The sequence below is a fragment of the Panthera tigris genome, chromosome D1, assembly GCF_018350195.1.
Source record: "Panthera tigris isolate Pti1 chromosome D1, P.tigris_Pti1_mat1.1, whole genome shotgun sequence".
In the NCBI taxonomy this organism is placed as follows: domain Eukaryota; kingdom Metazoa; phylum Chordata; class Mammalia; order Carnivora; family Felidae; genus Panthera; species Panthera tigris.
In genome coordinates, this window is record NC_056669.1 from 73,950,563 (window position 1) to 73,974,487 (window position 23,925).

Genomic DNA, 23,925 nt, shown 5'->3' on the forward strand with positions numbered 1-23,925 from the left:
TTTAGTGAGTGGTTATCAGGGTTTAAGCCCCAGTTCTGTCGATTTCTAGGTATCGTATGACCTTAGGCAAGGTTTAGCCTCTCTGTACATCAGTTTAATGTAGAAAATAACAAGGATAAGATGGCTGTAAAATAACTCAAGTAAGGACTATAGATTAGTACCTGGCTGTTATGGGCTCAATTGTGTGCCCCCCAAAATTCATATGTTGAAGTCCAAATCCCCAAGATGTCAGAATGTGATCATATTTAGAGATAGGGTCTTTGAAAAGATAATTAAGTTAAAATGAAGTCATTAGAGTGGGCCCTAATCTGACACGATGAGTGTCCTTATAAGAAGAGGAAATATGGGGGCGCCTGGGTGGCTCAGTCAGTTGAGCGGCGGGACTTCGGCTCAGGTCACGATCTCGCGGTATGTGAGTTCGAGCCCCGCGTCAGGCTATGTGCTGACTGCTCAGAGCCTGAAGCCTGTTTCAGATTCTGTGTCTCCCTCTCTCTCTGACCCTCCCCCGTTCATGCTCTGTCTCTCTCTGTCTCAAAAATAAATAAACGTTAAAAAAAAAATTTTTTTTTTTTTAAAAAAAGAGGAAATATGGATGTAGACAGGTACAGAGGAAAACTTTGTGAAAACACAGGGAGAAGATGGCTATAACTCAAGGAGAAAGGTCTCAGGAGAAACCAACCCCGCCTATACTTGATCTCAGACCTCTAGCCTCAAAAATGGTGAGAAAATAGGTTTCTGTTGTTTAAGCCACTCAGTTTGTGGTACTTTGTTACGGTAGCCCCAGCAATCAAATACACTGGTGTATGCTGAGTATTCGTTAAATGTCAGTTTCAAAGTTTCAAAGAAGCTTTCTTTGAACTAGGTCAGGACCCCTTTTGTAAATTCTTATAGCCCCCAGTGTTTTCCTTTGTGGAATCGTTCATGGATTGTAATTACATATTTGTGGGGTTGTTGTTTTTTTCTAACTCTGTGGTTATTGCTCATGCTAGACTGTAAGATCTGTGAGAACAGGGACCACACCCATTTTACCCATTTCTATTCCCATCATTGGCACAGTCCCCTGCTCATGCACATAAAAACACGATGCATATTTGAAAGTTGTTAAAAGAGTAGATCTTAAAAGGTCTTATCACAAGAAAAAAATTTTTGTAACTATGGTGACAGATGTTAACTAGACTTATTGTGATTCTTTCACAGTATCTACAAATATTGAATCATTGTGTTGTATACCTGAAACGAATGTTATATGTCAATTATACCTCAATAAATAAAGCAAAAAGACCTACTGTCAAAAGACCTCCACATTTTGGGACCAAATGAATGAGTCTAAATGAAAAGTCTTCAGTATTCAATGTCATAATAGCTAACATATATTGAGCCCTAGCTATATACTAAGTGCCTGGCCTGCATATCATCTGATTAAATCACAAGTGCCTATAGTAAGGCAATTCTTGTTACTATTTTATAAATGGAAAAAAGTGGATTAATATTGTACGCTTAGTCAGCGGGGAAGCCAAGGCTTAAATCTGTTGAGACATTGACTACCATGCTAGACCACCTTTTCATATTTCAATTAATCCATTTAAACTTCTGTCAATATATACAGATAAAATTATAGATAAACTAAGAGGGTTTGGATTAGGTAACTAATATATAGTTACTCAGAATCTTCAAGAACAGCAGCTGGAAGTGGGAGTGAAATAAGGAATGAGAGGAAGGAGTTTTCCCATACCCAAATAAAAGAAAATGTGTCTCACTGAATTCAGCAAATATTTCCTGAGGAACTACCGTGTGCTCAGCCCTACACACAATACAAAGGAAAGACCCAACCCTCGCCTGGTTAGGGCTTTCATTCTTGTATGAACACAAGTAACAATGATGTATTAACCGCATTAGGGTACAAAGTACTGGGGATAGGCTTGCCAGATTTAGCAACAAAATAAGATACCCAGTTGAATTTGAATTTCAGATAAACAACAAGATGACTAGAAACAGTCGCTTATCTGAAATTCAAATTTAACAGGGTGTCCTGCATTTCACGTGGCAAGCCAAGAAGTGACAGAATTCCAGTCTGAACATAAGCAGAGACAGAGGCAGGAGAGCTTATAAAAGGGTTCAGAGAATAAGTAGGTGATGTATTTAAAAGAAATAAGGATAGGAAATAAGGCCAGAAAAGTAGGTGAAGCCATGTTGAGAAGATCTTGAGAGCCATGGCAGGAGAGAAGGAGGAAGAGGAACCAGTAAAAGACCAGTTAGAAAGGCAGGTGGAGAACCAAAGGAGTAGAGTGCAGTGTTCTGGGAAGCAGTAGAGACGACTTGCCAAGGAGAAAGGGACAACCTAACAGGTCTGGTCTTCAAATGCAAATGTCACATGCTCCAAGGAGGTTCAGTAGGAATAAGAACCATGAAGCTCACTGAATTCAGCAACTGAGCTTATCAGATAAAAATTAAAATCACGAGGATGGGTAAAAGGGTTTTACCCATCGGGTTAACAAACTTCAAAAAGTTTGAAAAGAAGCAATGTTGGGGAGTGAGGGTGAGGGAAATAAGACATGATGGTGGGAATAAAAATTCTTAGCCTCTTTGAAGGCAATTTGACTAAATAATCAGTGTAATATACTAAAGGCCAGTGCTATGTGTATATTGCACACCAGGTGCTCTTCTAAGCAGTTTTATGTGTATTAACTCATTCAATTTTCACAGCAACCCTATGAGGAAGATACTACGACAGATGGGGAAAACTCTTGCCCAGAGTGGCTAAGGGACTTGTCCACGTTCACCCAACTGGTAGTGGCAGAGCCAACACTTGGCTCCAGGCGGTGTTCTACTATACTACACTCCGTCAAAAGTCTAAAATATAGCTACTCTAACACAGAAATTCCCTAAGAATATGTTCTACCAGAATATTTGCACATGTGTGCAACGGCAACTGAACAAAGTTATTAATTACAGCATGGTTTGAAAAACAATCTGAATGTCCATTAGTAAGAGACTAATTAAATGCATACTGGGAGCACCTGGGTGGCTTAGTTGGTTGAACGTCCAACTCTTGATTCGGCTCAGGTCATGATCCCAGGGTGGTGGGATCGAGCCCTGTGTTGGGCTCTGCACTGAGAGTGGATCCTGCTTAAGATTCTCTCCCTCTCCCCTGCCCCTCCCTCCTGCTCTCTATCTCTCTCTGTAAAATAAAAAGAATAAAAAATAAACCATATTGGTACAGCCTTACAGTGGAAAACTATGCAGCTCTTACAAAGAATGAAGTAGATCTATACATATGTGTATTTCTGAGATACACAGTTACCAACCAATCAATATCAGTCTCTGAGATACATGGTTAGGTGAAAAAAGCAAGATGTTGAGCAACGTGGGTTACTAAGGCAGTCAAAAAAATGAATATAGATGTATACGCACACACATCTATGCTTGTACATACAAAGATTACTTTGAACAGATGTGTGCCGAGGCGATCCAGAAAACAGTTGATTCCGTGGAAGAGAGTAGTCAGGGACAAGTGGGAGGGAAGGAGGCTTACTTTCACCTCATTCCCTTTGGGGCTATTTGAATTTTTCTCCTTGTGCATGCACTGCCTTTTCAAAACAAGCCAAGTTTTTTAGGTTTTAAAAAAGGGATCCTGGCAGCCAGTGGTCTTGTAGCTCTCCCCACTTTATAATGTGCACTCACATGCATGATTTTTTTTGGATCCTCAGTCTTTGAGGAAAGCCTGATTTACTCCTTTCTGGAGAGTCGTTTTACAGACATGAAAAACTCCAATCGGAGACATCCTTCTGGAATGGCCTCTCTGGACCAGCAGAGCTGCTGCAGTGGTGCTTTTGTTATCCTTAGTGAGAGGCAGAGGCCTGTGGGGTTAGCTGCCTCAGCACGCAGAGCTCCCCCCAGTAATTAAGCAACCCCAAACCTGACTGCAAGGCTTTTATAAGCAGCTTCTGCAATGTGGTTTGGGGAGAACAGAGTGACTAGGGGTTAATGGAGGCGGGTGGGGAGAAAGGACTGCTGACTATGGTCTTTGAAGAAATTTGGTGAGGAAAAGGAGAGAGACATGAGGGTGGAGAAAGGCAAACTCAGAGAGATTGTGTGACCAGTCAGTAATGGGATGAGCTGGGTCTTTGCCAATCACAGGTCTAGTCTTTTATCTTAGCTCTGCTGGAGGGAAAACCATGTGTCCTTAGGCAAGTTACTTTTTTTGTTTTTAATGTAAGTATTGCACAATATTTGAATACAAGTCTTGATGTAAAAAAACTTCATGCAATGTGAATAACACAAAAGCCCCATCAGCCCCACTCAGTTTCACGTTCCTTACCAAAGGAACCTACCATATCACATTGCTGTGGGTTTTTCTGAGATGTTTTTATATGCACAATTATGCCTAAGGTATAGTATATATGTAATATATATATTGTATATAATATATATTATATATATATATATGGCACAACGTATATAATATCTACATATCTATATAAATCTCCAATATGTGTATTTGGAAACACAGTTTGGTTTACAGAAATGAGATCATTCTACGTATGTGCTTGTATATGTGCATATGTACATGTAATTTTTTTTTTTGGTTTAAAATATGTCTTGGGGCTATTTTCATGTCAGTCCATATTGATGTACTTTATTTTTTTATAGCTGCTGCATCATATTCCATAAAATGTATTTAGCATAGCTTATTTAACCACACTACTGTTAATGAATTGTAAGGCTTCTTATACATTTTTACCAACATGAACAATGCTGCGGTGAATATCCTTGTGCATGCTTTTATGTGCAAACATTCCTCATGTTTTTCTATGTTAGTTAGATACCGAGAAATTGGATTGCTGGGATGAAGGGTATGCACAATTAAAATTTTGATGGCTACTACCTAATTGTCCTCCAGAATGTGCATACCAACTTAGATTTCCACCAGCAATATACTGGAGCATTCTTTTCCCTATATATCAGCTCTGGACATAATCAACCTTAAATTTTTGCCAGTGTGACGAGTGAAAAATATCTCATTGTTGTTTTTTATTTTTCCTGTCCTCAATTACTAGCCAGCATCTTTTCATATGCTAATTGATAATTTGTTGTTCTCTTTCTTCTTCTGTAAATTGTTCACATCTGCAATGGATATTTCCATTATTTCACTGGCATCTGCCCCTTTCCCTCTACGATTGTATAGCAGAAATTCCATCTGGGTGGGACAGACCCTATTCCCAGCTCTAGTGAGTGCCATAATCCAATCAGTACAACCTTGCCTTCATTTCCCATGTGATTGAATCAAAAGCCCTGTGTATCCAGGCTTAGACCAATCAGGCAGGAACATGTATGTATTCCTCAAGTATACTAGGCACAGTGCCTAGGGCCCACAGTCTTTTTAAGACTTAAGAAAATGTCTTGGGGCACCTGGGTGGCTCAGTCAGTTAAGCATCCCACTCAGGCTCATGTCATGATGTCACAGTTCATGGGTTCGAGCCCCTGACAGCTCAGTCTGGAGCCTGCTTCGGACTCTGTGTTTTCCTCTCTCTCTCTCTGCCCCTCCCCTGCTTGTGTTCTTTCTCTGTCTTAAAAATAAATAAACATAAAAAAAAAAAGACTTAAGAAAATGTCTTCATTTTTTTTCCCTAGAATTAAAAGGAAAAAAATGAACTTTTAGGTTAAAGAAGAAGCTTCAGTATTTGTTATGGACTGAATTGTGTTCCCCCCAAATTCATATGTTGAAATCCTAGTCCCCAGTGTAATATAGTGTGCCTATATTTATAAATAGGGCCTTTACAGAGGTAATTAAGGCTAAATGAAGTCATAAGAGTGAGACCCTAATCCCACAGGACCGGTGTCCTTCTAAGGAGAAAAAAGGATAATCAAAAGTTCTCTCTCTCCACGTCCACACAGAAGAAAGGCCATGTGAAAGCCAGGAAGAGAGGTCTTACTAGACACTAACTGATGGGCCCTGCAGTTGGGCCTTGGCATTCTCTTGGAACAGGCCTTTAGAGTAATGACAGGGAAAGAAGACTGCTCTGGGTTGTTAAGTGTGCTAATGTGAGGCTTGGCCCGGCTGTAGCCACTTTGCTATTACAAGGGAAGCTGACATACTGAAGAAGATAAAGGTCACAGAAAATGCAGTCAGAGCTCTGAGCCTTCATACCTAAAAAAATTAAGAAAAAAATTTTTCTTTACCAAGTAATACAAACATGCATTCCATTTTAAAAGTTAAATAGAAAATTTATTTATTTATTTTTTATTTTTTTTTAACGTTTATTTATTTTTGAGACAGAGAGAGACAGAGCATGAACAGGGGAGGGGCAGAGGGAGAGGGAGACACAGAATCCGAAACAGGCTCCAGGCTCTGAGCTGTCAGCCCAGAGCCCGACGCGGGGCTCGAACTCACGGACCGCGAGATCATGACCTGAGCCGAAGTCGGCTGCCCAACCGACCAAGCCACCCAGGCGTCCCTAGAAAATTTATTTTTAATAAAAGTAGTCCTTGGTGGCTCAAACACCTGACCCTTGATTTCAGCTCAGGTCATGATTTCACGGTCTTAAGATTGAGCCCGTGTGTGGGGCTCTGTGCTGAGCGTGGAGCCTGCTTGGGATTCTCTCTCCCCCTCTCTCTCTGCCCCTCCCCTGCTTGCGCTCCCTCCTCCTTCTCTCTCTCAAAAAAAAAAAAAAAAAACTTTTAAAAAAGCAGTCTTTTATTCTACCCCTTTCCATCCCCCCCCCCCCCCCCGTGGCAACCTCCCTCATCTCTTCTGGATGCTTCCACGGTATTCATGTGTCTTTATAATTGCTGTTTTTGTTTTTACTCTAATTATAAAAACAGGAACTGACACATGTAAAGTGCTTAATAAATGGTAGCTTTAATGTCAGAAATCATCAAAGCAACCCAATGAGGAAAATATTATTATTCTCTTGATGAGGAAACCTGAGCTCCAGAGAAGATGTTACTTTCACGAGATTTCACACCTTGTACTGGCCGGAGTCAGGATTCAAATCCAGAGCCAAGGTCTTAACCACAGTGATTTATGTATCACCTGCAACCATAGTTTTGAAAACTGCCGGGTTGGAATGTGGCATAGTAGAACTTGCTAAGAATAAAGGAGGTAAGGCGTGGTGACGATGGGGACCCAGATTTAGCGGGAGGCCTTAGAATAGGGTTGCCTGATCAATTACCTGACACCTAGTTAAATTTGGATCTCAGATAAACCATGCATAGTTTTTAGTAATAAGTAGGTACCAACCAAAAAGTTGTTGGTCGTTTATATGAAATTCATATTTAACTAGAGGTTCTGATTTTTTTATTTGGGAACTAAGGGCATGATTCCGACTGGGAGTTAAACCCCCAGCACGGAGCCTGCAACTGGAGCATCTGCGAGGAACTGTGGTAAATCCAACCCCTGTCACTAGGCGGCAGTAGAGAACCGAGCAGGACAGGGGGAGGGACTACAGGTGTGTGCAGAGCAGGTCTAGGGAAGGGCCTTGTGACTGCCAAGGATCTCAAATCAAACCACAAAAGAAGAAACAGGCAGGTCACAGAAAGAACAGCTTATGCATGACTAATAAACGTGAGAAGAGGCTGAATCCCATTCATAATTAAATGAGTAAACCTCATGAGATGTTTCCCACCTTTCAAATTGGCAAAAATAAAAATAGCAAAAGGATTAGTAACACTCAGTGTTGTGAAAGTGTGAGGAAATACTATGTGAGTGGAGACTGATGCATCATCTTTGGATTAATATCAAAATCAAAAATGCATGCTGCCTTTAGCCAGTGATTTAGCTCTTTCTTAGGGATTTATCAAACAGATTTGCTCATACGCAGACATTCATTGTTGTACTAGCCAAAACCTAGTACAGCCTAAATATCTACCCAATGGGAACTGATTAACACGTGGTAACATATCCAGGTAATGGGATACCATGCAGCCATTTAATGAATGGTGTAGGTCTGTGGTGTATACATCTGTTGGTGAGCAGCACACATACACTGATGAGGAAAGAATTCCAGGATATTCTGCCAAGTGAATAAAGCAAGATAAACATCATCATACATAGTTTTTCCAGTTTGTGTGTAACGGAGAGGGGAGGGAGGAGACCGATTTATAAATTTATTGAACATTTTGTAAGGATATCCAAGAAACCATCCACAATGGTTCTCCCTGGGGAGGGAGGCAGGGGGTGAAGGATGGGAAGGAAACTTACTGTGCACTGTGTAGGTTTTACTTCTTCTTCTCCTTCTCCTCCTCCTTCTTCTTCTTTACCACAGACAGGTATTACCTTAGAAATTTAAAATAAAAAAGAAGTTTGAAAAAACAGAGAATGTCAGTGTTAGACTAACAGAAAGAAGGAAAAGTATCCAAAAAAATAAGACGGAGAAAGAAATGGACTCAGCCTTGGGGTGCCTGTGTGGCTTAGTCGGTTGGGCGTCAGACTTCGGCTCAGGTCATGATCTCACGGTTCGTGAGTTCGAGCCCCATGTCGGGCTCTGTGCTGACAGCTCGGCGCCTGGAGACTGCTTTGGGTTCTGGGTCCCCTCCTCTCTCTCTGTCCCTCCCATACTCATGCTCTCTCTCTGTCTCTCAATAATAAACAAACGTTAAAAAAATTAAAAAAAAAAGAAAGAAATGGACTCAGCCTCTGGGGTTGGAGTGAGTCATCAGGCAGTAGCAAGCTGGGCAGGTCCGTCCAGAACACCTAGAAAAAAACCTTTGGTTTCCAGGACGCCTGGCCTGGCCTCCCTTGGCGTAAGCTGGGAAGATGCTCACAGTTTCAGGACTCAAGAAGCTGCTGGGGGGTGGACTTGCCCACTGGCCCCTTCTTGGGCAGCTCAAGGATAAGATGACATTCATAAAAACTGTAGGTGAGTGAGGCCAGCACAGGGCAGGCCCTGAAACCTCTTTTCACCTGAGTACCTTTCTTCAACTAACACAATCTTGGACATCACTTACATTTTAAATTTCACGAAGAGTTCTCGGTCAGCTTAGCCACTCAGGCTAGAAGATGAACAGTAGCAAGAAAAGAAGTGCAGGGGGGCCTGAGGTATGGGCAGTGCTAAGGGAGGGAAACAGGAAGAAGTTTAGTCCAGGAGACAGAGTTTAGAATGAGAACAGTGGGTCTCAAAGTGCATACTCCAGACAGGGCCCTAAACATGGAAAAACATAGACTCTACCTCCTACCACTTAAGTAATTGAGAAATAAAAAGGTATACGGGGCACCTGGGTGGCTCAGTTGGTTAAGAATCTAACTTCAGCTCATGTCATCATCTCATGGTTCATGGGTTTGAGCCCCGTGTTGGGCTCTGTGCTGACAGCTCAGAGCCTGGAGCCTGCTTTGGATTCTGTGTCTCCCTCTCTCTGCCCCTCCTCTGGTCACACTTTGTCTCTCTCTATCTCTCTCTCTATCTCTCTCTCAGAAATGAATAAATGTTAAAGAAAATTTTTTTAAACAGGTGTGGAAGTCCAGCAAAGTTCTGAATTTTCCCATTGTGATGACTCTGATCTTTTAAATACCAAACATAAAATTCTTCTAACGTTTCTGCTTCCCTTATTTGCTGAACTTGTGCTTTAGTCTCTCCACTGGATAACTCCTCACTGTCTGCAGACTACTGGTATTAAAATCATCTGGCTTTTTGATGGCTATGTCAGTGCTACTAAATGGGAAGCTCTAGAGGTGGGTCCAGGAAAGTGAATTTTCACCAGATGAAGAAATAAGAGCAATAATAAATATGGTCATAGCTGGTCTCCAAGGTGCCTCCATGACTTTCGCCTCCTGATATTCACACCCTTGTCTAGTTTCCTCCCACATTGTACCGGGGCCAGCATATGGCAAAAGGGAAGCCATGTCACTTCTGAGATTAGGTTATGAATGATTTAGGCTTCCATCTGGAGTGTCCACTTTCCTTCTCTTTCTTGGATCTGTCACTCTGGAGAACCCAATTTCTGTGTTGTGAGCAGCCCTGCGGAGAGGCCCAAATAGCAAGGATAAGAAGCCTCTGTCCTGCGATGAATGGATAAGGAAGATGTGAGATATACACACACACACACACACACACACACACACACACACACACACACACACTGGAGTATTACTCGGCACTCAAAAAGAACGAAATCTTGCCATTTGCAACTACGTGGATGGAACCAGAGGGTGTTACGCTGAGTGAAATTAGTCAGAGAAAGACAAGTATCATATGACTTCACTCGTGGAATTTAAGATACAAAACAGATGAACACAAGGGAAAGGAAGCAAAAATAATATGAAAATAGGGAGGCGAACAAAACATAAGAGATTCTTAAATACAGAGAACAAACTGAGGGTTGCTGGAGGAGTTGTGGGTGGGGGGATGGGCTAAATGGGTGAGGGGCATTAAGGAGGGCACTTGTTGGGGTGAGCACTGGGTATGATACGTAGGGGATGAATCCCTGAGATCTACTCCTGAAATCATTATTGCACTATATCTAACTTGGATGTAAATTTTAAAAACTAGAAAAAAAAGGAGCCTCTGTCCCACCAAGAACTGAAACTTGCCAGCAACCAGGTGACAGGTTGGGAGTGTGTGATGAGTATGGCGATGACTATTGTCCCAGGCCACCAGCTGACATCTTGGCAAAAACCTCATGAGAGACTCTGAGCCAGATTTCTTTATCTCTGCTAAGCCACTTCTGGATTCCTGATGCTTAGAAACAGTGAGATAATCCAGGTCTATCTTTTTCAGCTGCTAAGTTTAGGGATAATTTGTTAAGCAGAAATAGATAACTAATACAAGTACCATTTGTTGAAAGCTTACTATGTATCATGTTCCTTCCAAGTGTTCAACAAACTTTATTCCACATGAATTTCTCAACACATTTGTGAGGTAGGAATTATCAGACCCATTTTACAGGGGAAGAAACTAAAGTTCGACACCAGGGCTGACATACCACAATTGTGTATATAAAGCTCAAAAGAGAATATCCAAAATGTTAAGGGCAAATATCACAAACTAGTACTCTAACTTATAAAATATATATATATATATATATATATATATATATATATATATATATATATATATTTACCAGAACCGTGCTTGGGTGCAATAATTATCAGAAAAAAATTTGTATTTCTTGCAAAAAATGCACTCCCAAATGTCCTCAGAGGAGCTGAATTAGTTGACCATAAAGCATAATGTTTTCCATTTAAATTTTGGAGCATTCCTGCCAAATGCCGCGTTTTAAAATTTAGGCACAACTAACACTAAGGCAGCCTTTCTGACAATTAATTGCCATTAAAGCAGTTTCCCTCTTTTGTGAGTTTGTTTACTTATTTGCGTCAATAAAATCACGCCATCAGCACGAATGACCGAAAGGAAAAAAAAAAAAGGCCAAGAGAATTTAAATGACTTACATGGATTCTCACAGTGGTTAGTTGACTTGCTAAGCCCGGAATGGAGCCTGGGCCTTTAGACACCTGCACTGGGGCCAATGACTAGCTTGAGGTTTTCTTTCTTTACTCGGTGAGCTCCTATCCGGTTCCATGCATTCCAGTCATATACACAAGGTGGGGCTGGGCTGCAGGTCCTGAAGGCGCCTTGGATGTCAGTGTAGACTTGACCAGCTGCATGACGTGACCTTTGGGAGGAGAGAGGGAAGCTGTGGCTCAAGGGGCTGAATGTTATTGGACCCCTCCCACCAGCTCCTCCGTCTGTGCTCATTTCTGCTGCGCTGGGAAGCAGCGGTAGAACAAGCAGGGAGTGTGAGAACCATCTACACCTGACATCAAATCCTGGCTCTCCCAGTTTCTTGCCGTGTGATCTTAGACTAGCAACGTGGCCTTTCTCTACCCGAGCTCCTTGTTTTCACTAATTAATTAATGCATTCATGCAATGACACGTTTAGTTAAAAATATTTATTGAGAACTTACTAGGCATAGAATTACGTAGTGGACAAAACAAAGTCCCTTATCTTCAAGAGCTTTCATTCCAGCAGATGTGGAGGGTCGTTGGGGAGGCAGACAACAGGAAAACTCATAAATTATGTCACGTGGGGATGGTTGTAGGTGTCATTAAAGACAATAAAAAGAGGGTAACGTGATAGAGTGACTGGGGTGCTGCTTATCTGTAAAAGGAGATGGTAATTCCTACTTTACAGGGTTGATATAACGATTACATAAGATGTAACATGTGAAGCGCTTGGTGTTGTGCCTGAGACAGAGTACTATAATGGTAACAATTATTGAGTCCTTGTTATGTAATAGACACTGTTCCAAGTAGTACAGCTATATTAACTCATGTAATCACCTGGTTTTAGGGATGAGGTAAGGCACAGCTATGTTGCATTACTTTCCTAAGGTCAGGTAGTAAACAGATGGTAGAGTTGGAACATGAACCCTAACATTCCGACCTCAGAGCCTATGTTTTCAATGGATTTGCTAACCGTCAGTGGTTCTCTCTGCCTTCTATAACTTGATTTATGGAAGATGGAGGGACCCAGAGTGGGGCATATTCAATGTTGTTGGAGGTGGGGGGCTGGAGGCCAGGTAGGACCTAGGGCAGCTTGTGGAGCAAATGCAAGGGCATCTGGAGAGTGAGTAGCCATGTGACCCGGTGATGCAACTAGATGACAAAGAAGTTGACAGCTGAGGATAATGAAGTCATGAGATACTGGGACGAAGAGGGTGCTTAATTAGCTCAGGCTGCTGTCACACAATACCATAGACTAGGTCACGTAAACAATAGATGTTTTGTTTCTCGCAGTTCTGGAGGCTGGAAGTCTGAGGTTAGGGCGCCGGCACAGTTGGGTTCTGCTGAGTACTCTCTTCCTGGCTTGCAGACTGTTGTCTTGTAGCTGTGTCTTCAACATGGCAGAGAGAGAGGACAACCTCTCTGGCGTCTCTTATGAGGGCACTAATCCCACCATGATAGCCTTACCCTCATGACCTCACCCAACCCTAATTACCTCCCAAAGGCCCCATCTCCAAATACCATCATATTGGGGGTTAGGGCTTCATTAGAAAAACTTGGAGAGGCATACAATTCCGCCCATGGCAGAGGGGATGGACAGGACCTGTGGAACTTATTGCCAGAATCTAGATCCACAAAGCTTTCACGGGCAGGAAACTAACAGAGATTAAACATAATAGGAAAAAGGCCAAGCCCTGGATTTGAGGCAAAAAGTTGCAAAGTCAAAGACTGGAAGAAAATATTTTGGATTTAATTAACAAGTTCAGCCCAAGCAGGTAGGGCAATGTGGCCACCAAAAGAGCTGACTTTTCTCCTCTGGCCAGATGCAGACATTCTTGGGACAACATTATATTTGGGCACTCCTACAACACAGTCCTAAGATGTTTTAGGAAGAGTTGTAGTATGGGGTCTCCCTACCCCTAGCACCTCAAAACAAATCCTTCTATCTGCAAACCTCTTCCCCAGGTATTTTCAAACAGACTGTCAGCTTATTATTTGTCGACTTTCCGAAGTGTGGACGTATTAATTTTTAACTATGTGTTACATAATGTGCCACTATATACTAGGTCTTTGTATGATAATAGACAGCAGGACTTAAAACTTAAGAAAAATACCTGAAATTTTAATTTGAGAAAATTACAGTTAAGAACAAGCCCAGGATGATTTTATTTTAGTGGTACGAAACCACTTTCAGGCCAGCTCACAGAACATTTAGGAATCCCTGGAGTCCTGCAGGGACACTGTTTGAGAACCACTACTTTATAATCATCTCTATTCTTTTTTTTTTTTAATGTTTATTTATTTTTGAGAGAGAGACAGAGACAGAGACAGAGCAGGAGTTGGGGAAAGGCAAAGAGAGAGGGAGACACAGAATCCGAAGCAGGCTCCAGGCTCTGAGCTGTTGGCACAGAGCTCGCACTCACGAACCGTGAGATCATGACCTGAGCAGAAGTTGGACACTTGACTGACTGAGCCACCCGGGTGCCCCTAATCATCTCCATTCTTGTCAACAACGTCACCGCCTCATTAACAGTGGACTTTTTCCCTCTGGCCACAATATCCAGTCCTTCCCCTTCTCTCTCTTCATCATTTCCCCCTGACCTTCATCATTTCTAATTCTCCTCCCTCCATGGGACCCCGACGGGCTATATGGCATGTATACTCAGACATTCATTCATTCATTTATTCAGCAAGTATTTTTGAGAACCTACTATGTGCCAGGCTCTATGTTAAAAACTGATGGTACAACGATGGCCAGAACCAGGCATGGTCTCAAGTCTTATGGGACTTCTAGTCTAGTCGGGGAGAAGATCAGCAGATCCAATTAATTACGCTCATGATTTTAAATTGAGATGACATTTACGAAAGGACAAATTGAGGGGCGCCTGGGTGGCTCAGTGGGTTGAGCGTCTGACTTCAGCTCAGGTCATGATCTCAGCGCGGAGCCCCTGTTTCAGATCAGCCCCTGTTCCTCTCTCTCTCTCTCTGCCCTTCTCCTGCTCACACACACTCTCTTTCTCTCAAACATAAATTAATTTTAAAAATGACAACAACAACAACAAATCATCTCTCCATAAGTGAGTGGATAAACAAATGGTAGTGCGGCCGTAAATGGAATATTATTACAAACAAACAAACAACAAATTGATACAGGTGTGAAAAGGGCAAATACCAAAGGCTGCTAATAAACAAGTTTGGTCACCTTTATTCGTAAAGTTACAGAATCATAAGGTAGAGAAGTCATAGGGAGATAATTATCACAAGTTGGGGGGTGAATTCAAAGTCTTAGGATAAACACAGTATATAACTTTGAGTAAATAACCCAGTTTCACAGCACAAACATTGTAACAAAAGTAGTTTCCTATAAATATATTTATGGTCTCAAGGTTGTTAGTCAGCAATCCTTGAAACCATTAAAACCAACCTGTCCTATTATAAGGAAGTCATTTGATAGTAGACAAAAAACTTAAGTTTATAATGACAGGATATAAATAAATATAGGTTTAACAGAAACTTTACGGTAACTGATACATCAGTATTCCCCATGCTTTTCATTATCCAAGATGTAAGGCCAGCTAAGCACTTTATCTCCAAGCGCCTATGTCCACAGTCTTATAAGATTCCTCATTGGGGCACCTGGGTGGCTCAGTTGGTTAAGCATCTGACTTCAGCTCAGGTCATGGTCTCATGGTTCATGAGTCTGAGCCTGTCATCGGGCTCTCTGCTCTCAGCACAGAGCCTGATTTGGATCCTCTGACTCTCCCTCTCTCTGCCCCTCACTCTCTCATGTGCACGTGCGCTCTCCCTCATTCTCTCTCTCCCTCCTCCCTCTCTCAAATATAAACAAACATTTAAAACGATTGTCTCTCAACCCTCTACTGCCACTACTCCGACTTACATCTTTCCCAACTTTCTCCTGAGCTACTAGGACAGCTTCCTGATTGTTCTCTTTGCCCCCAGTATTGACGGTGCCATCCCACTCTCCATACTGGTTGCTTTCAAAAAATGAGCTTTCTACAGTGAAAATCTGTTTGCTCACCCCCATCTGCAAATCTTCACGGCTCTCCCTGGACTTGATCATGATTTGAAACTTTTTGGCAGTGCAGGCCCGCCACAATCCAGTGCCCAGACACACACCTCTTCCTGCGTCATTTCCCACCACCAGCCCTGGCACCCTATGCCCCAGACGTACCTAGTCACACTCTGTCCCACCTTTATGTCTTTGCACATATCCACTATTCTGCCTGGTAGACCTGGCTTAGTCTTCAAGCCCTGGGAAACCTTCTCAGACATCTGCGGCTGCGGCTGCGGCTGAGGGTAGTGTAAGTTACCCTTCAGTTAACCCTTTCTTTGGTGCCTCTTTCATCATGAGTCCCCGCGGCTATTTATTGATTCCTATGCTTGTATCCAGCACAGAGGTGCTCAAACTTCAGTGTGCATTTGAATCCTTTGGGGAGCTCATTAAAACACGGATGCCGGAGCCCCACCCCAAAGCTACTGAGGCAGAACTCCTGCGTGAAGTTCCATCATCTGTATGTTTAATAAGCTTCCCAAGTGACTCTGATGCACTGCAAAGCTTGGGAATGTTGAGAAGTCCCACTTCTCTTCGGAAAAGACTGTTGCCTAAGTCACTGCGGGCAGATAAATGCCCCCACCCCGCCCCCCAGAGGAGGGTAAGCACTATATACTGAGCACTTATTCAGATCAGGTACCTTATTTACTTTTCTCATTAAACTCCCACAAAAACTCTCTAAGGGAGCTACTCATTTCTCCAAAGGAAATGGAGACTCAGAAAGATTAAACCATGTGCCCAAGAGAAACCGGGTGGTGCTGCTGCCCTCCAGAGCTGCTCCTATGACATCCACACTGCCGTGGCCAGTGCCTCTCTCTCTCTCTCTCTCTGTGCCTCATTTTTCATGGTGCCCAAATGCCTGCTGCTGGCCTAGAAGAAATGGGAGTAATATGTAATATTACTTATTACATAAGTAATATGGCCCTTTTCACTAAGCTGACGTCTATTTAAAGGATTGGCCTCAATTCTGAGATTTTCTTTTTCTTATTTTAGGGTTAAAATGTTTTTTTTTTTCCTTTACAAAGTGATGGTGATAGCATTTGTTTTCCCTTTTTTAGTCTTTATGCGGCAAAATAAAAAATTGGCAACCCTGGTTCAGTGTCCTTTTTTCTTAAATTAGACTTGTTCTGGAAATCCTTAAACGTGGCACCGCTGATTTTAATGCAGTCTTCCTTCTACAGTGTGAGCCTGTTTCCCTGGCTCATCCTGCAGCAAGTGGAGATCACTCATAACGCTTCTCTGCACAATGGAGTTTTGGATATTGTTGCCCAGTGGGATATGTATGTGTCCGTGTGTGTCTGTGTTAGTAACGGAGAAGAATGGGCAGATTTTTCAGGGATGGGAGAACTGCTCAGCATCCCCACTTGACTGCTGCCTTCCCTCCCTTTCTGAGCCTGGCTAAGTGGGGTGGGGGGTGGGGGTGGGGAGCATTACGGTCCGGGGTGGGAAGAGGGGCATGGTCACAATTCCAGCTCTTTTGTTTTGCAGTCTAAATCCTATTATAATATATGAGCACAACATGCTCCCAAAGCCCTCTCTTGTCCTGATGGGGGGCAGGAAGCCGAGCTGGAATAGGAAAGGGTTTGGAGAGGGCTGAGGTAACACAAATAATTCTCCTGGCCCCTGCACGGGGTGCCTCAACCTCGCTGCCTTTGCCCTGGTCCCATTAGGAGGAATCCCCTGGAGAAAGTCCAACCAGTCACTGTTGTCCCTGCCCAATTTTCTGGCCTAGGGAGATATGAGGAGAGGAGGCAGCATGCAAGTGGGAAGCTGAGGCCATGGTCATTACGTTGGCCATTCCCCCTAGACTGTGAACTCCATGAGGACAGGGAAGGTCTGTTTTGTTCATGTTTGTGTCCCAGATACAGCCTGGCCCATTGTAAGTGGTTAATAAATACCAGTTACATGAATGAATGGTTGTATCTGAGTGGGGTAACAGAAGAAGGGCCTGGGCAGGGGACATCATCTGTTTGGGAAGATGGGGTCTTTGAGAGGAAGAGACAGGAGGGTCTGCTCTGGCCTGTTACCCTAAGACTGTTCCTCAGGCACTGGTGTTAAGGGGATAATTACTCATTCAGGGTTCTGGGGCTTAATGAGTGGGATCATCTAGGGTTTTTGTGTTTTTTTTTCAAAGACTATCCTCTTGCTCAAACCCCAGATAGTTCTCCTTTCTTGTTTCTACTTCCTCATATTAACATCCCAACAAGGAAGAAGGAACGACACAAAAAAACAACCCTGAGAGCGTAGGGTCTGGATGGAGAGGGAAGGTGATGGACTGAGGTTGGTGAGACAGCTGAACTTGGGTGACCCCAATGTAGGACTCACTAAAACATTTGAACTTCACAGAGCTAGGGACTCTAGAAGCTTGGGTGTTAGAGGTTATCCAATCCCATACACCCAGTTGAAATCAGGGATCCCTCCTGGGGCATCTCTGGTATTGAACCACATTAGGAGACCCTTGGTTTGGTAGCTTTATAGTCAGAAATCCACTTAGGTGTCAAGGCCTCATGATGCCCTTGTCAACAAAGAAAAGGAAAGAGGAGTAAAAACCCAGGTGTGTCTGTCCCCAAGACCAGAAGTCAACCAAAGAGCTCAGAATGTCCTTAGGGACACTGACCCACATACTATCTCAAGACAGCATTAAGATTTAGCCCTGAGTGGGGCACCTGGGTGGCTCAGTCAGTTGGGCTTCAGACTTCGGCTCAGGTCATGATCTCGCAGTCTGTGAGTTCGGGCCCCACATCAGGCTCTGTGCTGACAGCTCGGAGCCTGGACCCTGCTTCTGATTCTGTGTCTCCCTCTCTCTCTGCCCCTCCCCTGCTCACACTGTCTCTCTCTGTCTCTCAAAAATAAATAAATGTAAAAAAAAATTTAGCCTTGAGTGACTGGAAACATGAGTCCTGCTAAAATCTTTGTCTTTTTTCTAAAGGCTCCAGGAGCAGACCCTGCATCATGGCAGGGCTCACCTGCCAGGCCCAAGTGGGCTCCAGCATGACAGAGGCATTCTGGAAAGGATGTCTTCACAGGAAGGGTGACACCAGGATTTTGTTTTGTTTTGTTTTTTAAATTTTTTTAACGTTTATTTATTTTTAAGACAGAGAGAGACAGAGCATGAACGGGGGAGGGGCAGAGAGAGAGGGAGACAGAATCGGAAGCAGGCTCCAGGCTCTTGAGCCATCAGCCCAGAGCCCGACGTGGGGCTCGAACTCACAGACCGCGAGATTTTGACCTGAGCTGAAGTCAGATGCCCAACCGACTGAGCCACCCAGGCGCCCCAACACTGGGATTTTGTATTCCTAGGCTGGCTCCTGTAAGCAGAGAAGGACCTGTACGAACGCCCTGGGCTGGGATTGGGGGAGTTGAACCTCATACAGACCATGAGTTGATGAACCACACAGTCAGGAATGGAGATGAGTCATTGTCCTCTGTCTTCAAAGTTTTTGACCTACCACAATGGGGAAGCAGAACTACCATCTGCCATGTGTCCTAGAAGGAGGCGTCCAAACACAAATCCGCATATCATCTGTGTCTGGGTGTGTCTGTCTCTTTCCTTGTGAGTGTACTTGGCCATGGGTGTATCTGGGTGCAGCCAGATACATCCTCAGCATATCTTTTCACCTGCGTGTTTGTTTCTTTTCTGGTTCTCCTTCTTTTCCCCTCTTGAATATCGGGTCCCTCGGGGCTTGGTCTGGTCCATCTTCTCTACTCTCTCAAGACCCCTCCCTGGTTAATCACATCCACATATCTTCAGTATGGCTATGAATTCCAAATCTATATCCCTATCTTCACCTTGGTCCTGAGCCCCAGATTTGTATTCAGGTCCTCCCAAATATGCACTTGGCTGACACACATTCAACTTGCTTCTAACAATTCACCAATGACCCCACAGTGTTATCAGAACTTCTGAACTTGTCACACCCTCCTGAACACCTCTTCACTGGTATCTAATTTTCTTCCCTAGATTTACAGGTGGGACAGGAGTGGGATGGGATTTGGTAGGGTGGCTCTGAGAGTTGGCTAAAAGGTAAACAATTTAGAGCTGGATGACAATGCCACGTGGAGTCAGCCAGGTGAGAACAAAGTATCCTGTTGCAAAACCACAGGAATCAGAGCTACTGGGTTAGCTAAGCCCCACAGGAGAAAGCGAGGCTAGCCCAGAATGATGGTTGGTCACCATTTCTACGCGTTATCCATGTTTCTGGTGTGTAAGAGCTGGGAACAATCAGAGAAGTTAAGGGACAGAAGACACCTAGCTTACTGTCATCTATAGATCGAGACCAAACTCTTCTGCAGGATATCCCTATCCTTTGTGACCTGGATCATGCTTACTTCTACAGGCTCACTCTTTCCACTTTTCCAGCTTATGCCAGTACTACAGGCATTTCCTAGAGTTCAGTGTGTCTTTTGGGCTCCTATGTTCATGTGCCATTGCCTTTGCCTAGAACGTTATTTCCATTGATGTTTACTCAGTAAAGACCAATTCAACCTTTTGGAGTTAGCCCCAGTTCCTCAATGCCTCCAGGCACAACGAGTGATTCTGACATCCTTCTAATGTCACCTAAAACATACCTTTATACCTAAATTATTTCAATTGCCACACTACATAATAATCATTTACTTGCCTGCCTGAACTGAACTGTGTGCTCTACAAGAACAGAGCCTATATGTTACTGCAGTTTTTAGCCCCCAGCATCTAAATAGTGGCTCGTACATACTTGCAGCCCAGTAAACATTTGTTGGATGGATGAATGAATGGGTGAATGGACTTACACTCTTACAGGGGAGATAGACAAGTAAAGAAAAAAATTACAAAATTGTGAGGAAAAGACCATGCTAACAGGTCATTTTGGGTACAGAAAGGAAGGGATGCCTGATTTCAGGCCCCTATCCCACTTTCTGTTCCCTGTAATATGCAATTCAACACAAAAACACTAAACGGTAAAATAAAATTTTATTTAATTTATTTTCTTTAAAAATTTTTTTAATGTTTATTTATTTTTGACAGAGAGAGACAGAGCATGAATGGGGGAGGGGCAGAGAGAGAGGGAGACACAGAATCCGAAGCAGGCTCCAGGCTCTGAGCTGTCAGCACAGAGCCTGGCGTGGGGCCCGAACTCACAGACTGAGAGATCATGACCTGAGCCGAAGTTGGACACTCAAACGACTGAGCCACCCAGGCGCCCCAATTAATTTATTTCCTTAAGTAGGCTTCATGCCCAGTGCAGAGCCCAACTCGTGGCCTGAAGATCAAGACCTGAGCTGAGATCAAGAGTCAGATTCTTGGGGCGCCTGGGTGGCTCAGTCGGTTAAGCGTCTGACTTCGGCTCAGGTCATGATCTCACGGTCCGTGGGTTCGAGCCCACATCAGGCTCTGTGCTGACAGCTCAGAGCCTGGAGCCCACTTCAGATTCTGTGTCTTCCTCTCTCTTTGCCCCTCCCCTGCTCATGCTCTGTCTCTCTCTGTCCCAAAAATAAATAAAAACGTTTAAAAATTTTTTTAAAAAGTCAGATGCTTAACCGACTGAGCCACCCAGGTGCCCCTAAACTTTTATTTTTGAAACAAACAAGAAGTCTTATCCATAGACATGAAATTGCATAAGCTCCTTCTTTTTGGGAAGGGGGCATCACCTTTGCTTTGTTGGCAACTGTATCAGTCCAGGTGCTTGTACACTCAAGAATACAACAGAAGAGGGGTGCCTGGGTGGCTCAGTCAGTTAAGTGTCCAACTTCAGCTCAGGTCATGATCTCGCAGTTCATGAGTTAAAGCCCTGCCTTGGATTCTACACTGATAGCTCAGAGCCTGGAACCTGCTTTGAATTCTGTGTCTCCCTCTCTCTCTTCCCTTCCCCCGCTCATGGTCTGTCTCTCTCTTTCTCAAAAATAAACATTAAAAAAAATACAACAGAAAAGAATGTAATGACTCTTAGCAGAGATGTGGGCAGGGTTAAGGAAAACAGTTAAGGCTGGAGAGGCACCTACCTAAAGACCAGCAACAGCAGGGAGAGGTTGCCATCCCTAAGTCTGAGGTCCAGCGCAGGAGCCTGGAGGTGTAGCCATGGAGAAGCACAGCCATTGCCAGAACTTCAGCTCAGCCCAGCAAGCTGGTGAGGGGGAACCCCACCCACACTTTCCTTCCACCTTCAGATCTGCCTCTGACTCTCATGAGCCAAGCTCAGTCAGAAGCCAGAGGGCAAGTGAGACCTGGAAATACAGTTCATAGAGGTCAGTTTCCAGGGGTAGGGTAGAGAAGAGCCGAGAATGGAACTGGGTAGTGAGAGGACAGAGAATAACCAGCATTGGGGGACATGCCCCTGCTTTGCATGTGACCCATATATATGATTATTGCCTATTGAGTAATCAAGCATTGGCTCAGGCCCTGCAGATGACATTTCTAGGTCTTATGTAATTGGGTATTTGGGTATCCAAGCTTATTAAGATCTGTGCCACTTAATTAGTAGGTCTGGGGTAGGACAAGGGTATGTACGTTTTTAAAAAGTTTCCCAAGTAATTTTGACACGTCTCGCTCATTAAGAACCACTTTTATAGTCCCATTCTCTCATTTTTATCACAGGGAAACTAACATGAAGAAAAATGAAAAGTGCCCTGACTCAGCCATGCTCTGAGAACTATCCCTTAGGTGACAATAAAGGGTTTGGTTGGAAAACTGAAATGTCTGCACATATCTTCTAGCCCTATTTCTCCATTTTCTGATGAGGAAACACAGGCTCCAAAGATGGAGTGATGTGCCCAGTTACACAGCTAGGGAGTCACAGAGATTTACATAGCTAGTAAATCACTAGCACTAAGTACAGTATTGGTAACTCTCAATCCAATCTTTTTCCTAGGCAGGACACTGCAGGAAGGAGTGTGTGTGTGTGTGTGTGTGTGCGCGCACGCATAGCACCAAGTCCCCAGGGCAGCAATTCTAGCATCCCATCTGGTAAGGTAGGTCTCCCCACAGACCCTGACTGGGGATAAAGCAGGGCAGGCAGAGTTCACTGCCCACTGAGGCTCTATGCAGAAGGGGCCTGGAGGGGATGGGGGAAGGCTGTGGGTGACCCCCAATCTCAAGTCTTGATTCTCACCCTATTGCCCCTGGCTCTGAATCTCTGGTTGTCAATTCCATCACTGAAAGAGGGCTCCTCCCCACTCCAAGTGGGTGTCAGGTCAGCACAGGCTTTGGGGAAAGCTGGGCAGGGGTCCCAAAAGAAAAAGAGGCCCATTGTAGGAGGCTCACAGAAGGTAGCCTATAGGCTTCTCCTGGCCCAGCATGAGGTTGGGGTCCAGCACTAGGGCCTTAGTGTCATCCCAGGATGTTTAAAACTCCTTGTTGGCTACTAATTAGGGCTAATTAGGGCCGCTTATTCCCTCCCATCCAACCCGAGTCCCCAAAGCCTGGCACACAGCTACTTCCCTCCTACTGCAGATCAAAGACCACCGGTCATACTTTAAGAAGTATCTGAAATCTCTGTCTTCAGGAAGCCTCTTGGACTTGTATTTCCTGACACCAACAGCCCGCTCGTCCCCATCCTACACAACACGTTGGGCTTGGGAGGAAACTTACAGATTATGCATTCATCTTATATATAAGGAAATCAAAGCCAGAGAGGGGAAGTGATTTACCAATCACACAGCATGCAAGTGGCAAAACTGGGACTAGATTTCAGTCCATTTGCATACCTGTCCACCCATGTAATTCCCATGATTCTGATGAGACTTTGTTCCAAATGTGCCTGTGTACCTTTAGTCTGTGCAATACAGACATTAAATTTGCTTAAGCTGGATTTTTGAGAAAGTTAGTATACTCCTTCGGGTCGGTAAGTATGCTCAGGTCTGCCTGTCAGTCATTCTGGTATGTTCTCGTGTTACTGTCTTCTCTGAGCTATGAGAGGCGTGTGCCCAAGAGCAATTAAGTATCGGTGCTCCGGAGGCTGCTGCGTGCCTGTATATGTGTCCCTGTTTTTACCATGAGGGATGGGAGTCCAAATGCGGTTTCTGGGTTTGTGTCTGAGTACTTGTATGATGCCTAAAGGTAATTGTGATTCTGTACATGTTTGTATATATGTTAGGACCACGAGTCTATGGGCTGCTGTGTACCTATTTGAGTGCCTCTTTTCAGCTTGAAGATTGTGTGTACCCTGCCCATTGTGTGTCCTTTAGACGTGTGTGGGTACACAATGAAGGTTGTGGGTCTAATCGTAACTATGTCCGTGTGTGCTGCATGTTTAAAGACGGGAGGGAATCGCCTTGTATCCCCAGGGTTAGGAGATGTGTGTGGCCTCGTGTACACTACAGGAATGTGTTTGTCTCTCAGTCAAGCTCGGTCCTCGTCCAGGGCCTGGGGGGGGTCACGGTCACGTTCTGGGATGCCCTGGCACAGGTTCCCAGAGGGGCGGGGTCTCTAGCGCCCCGCCC

General features: G+C 43.9%; 1 long non-coding RNA gene across 1 annotated transcript; it reads right to left on the reverse strand.

Annotated features, from left to right (window-relative positions):
* Positions 1–16,263: 16,263 nt before the first annotated feature.
* Positions 16,264–23,651, reverse strand: LOC122231445. The gene is made up of 3 exons (XR_006208696.1): positions 23,191–23,651; positions 21,490–21,711; positions 16,264–16,380 (listed from the first exon to the last, which is right to left on the reverse strand). It is a non-coding gene; the product is annotated as an uncharacterized LOC122231445 (long non-coding RNA).
* Between the last annotated feature and the right edge of the window lie 274 nt (positions 23,652–23,925).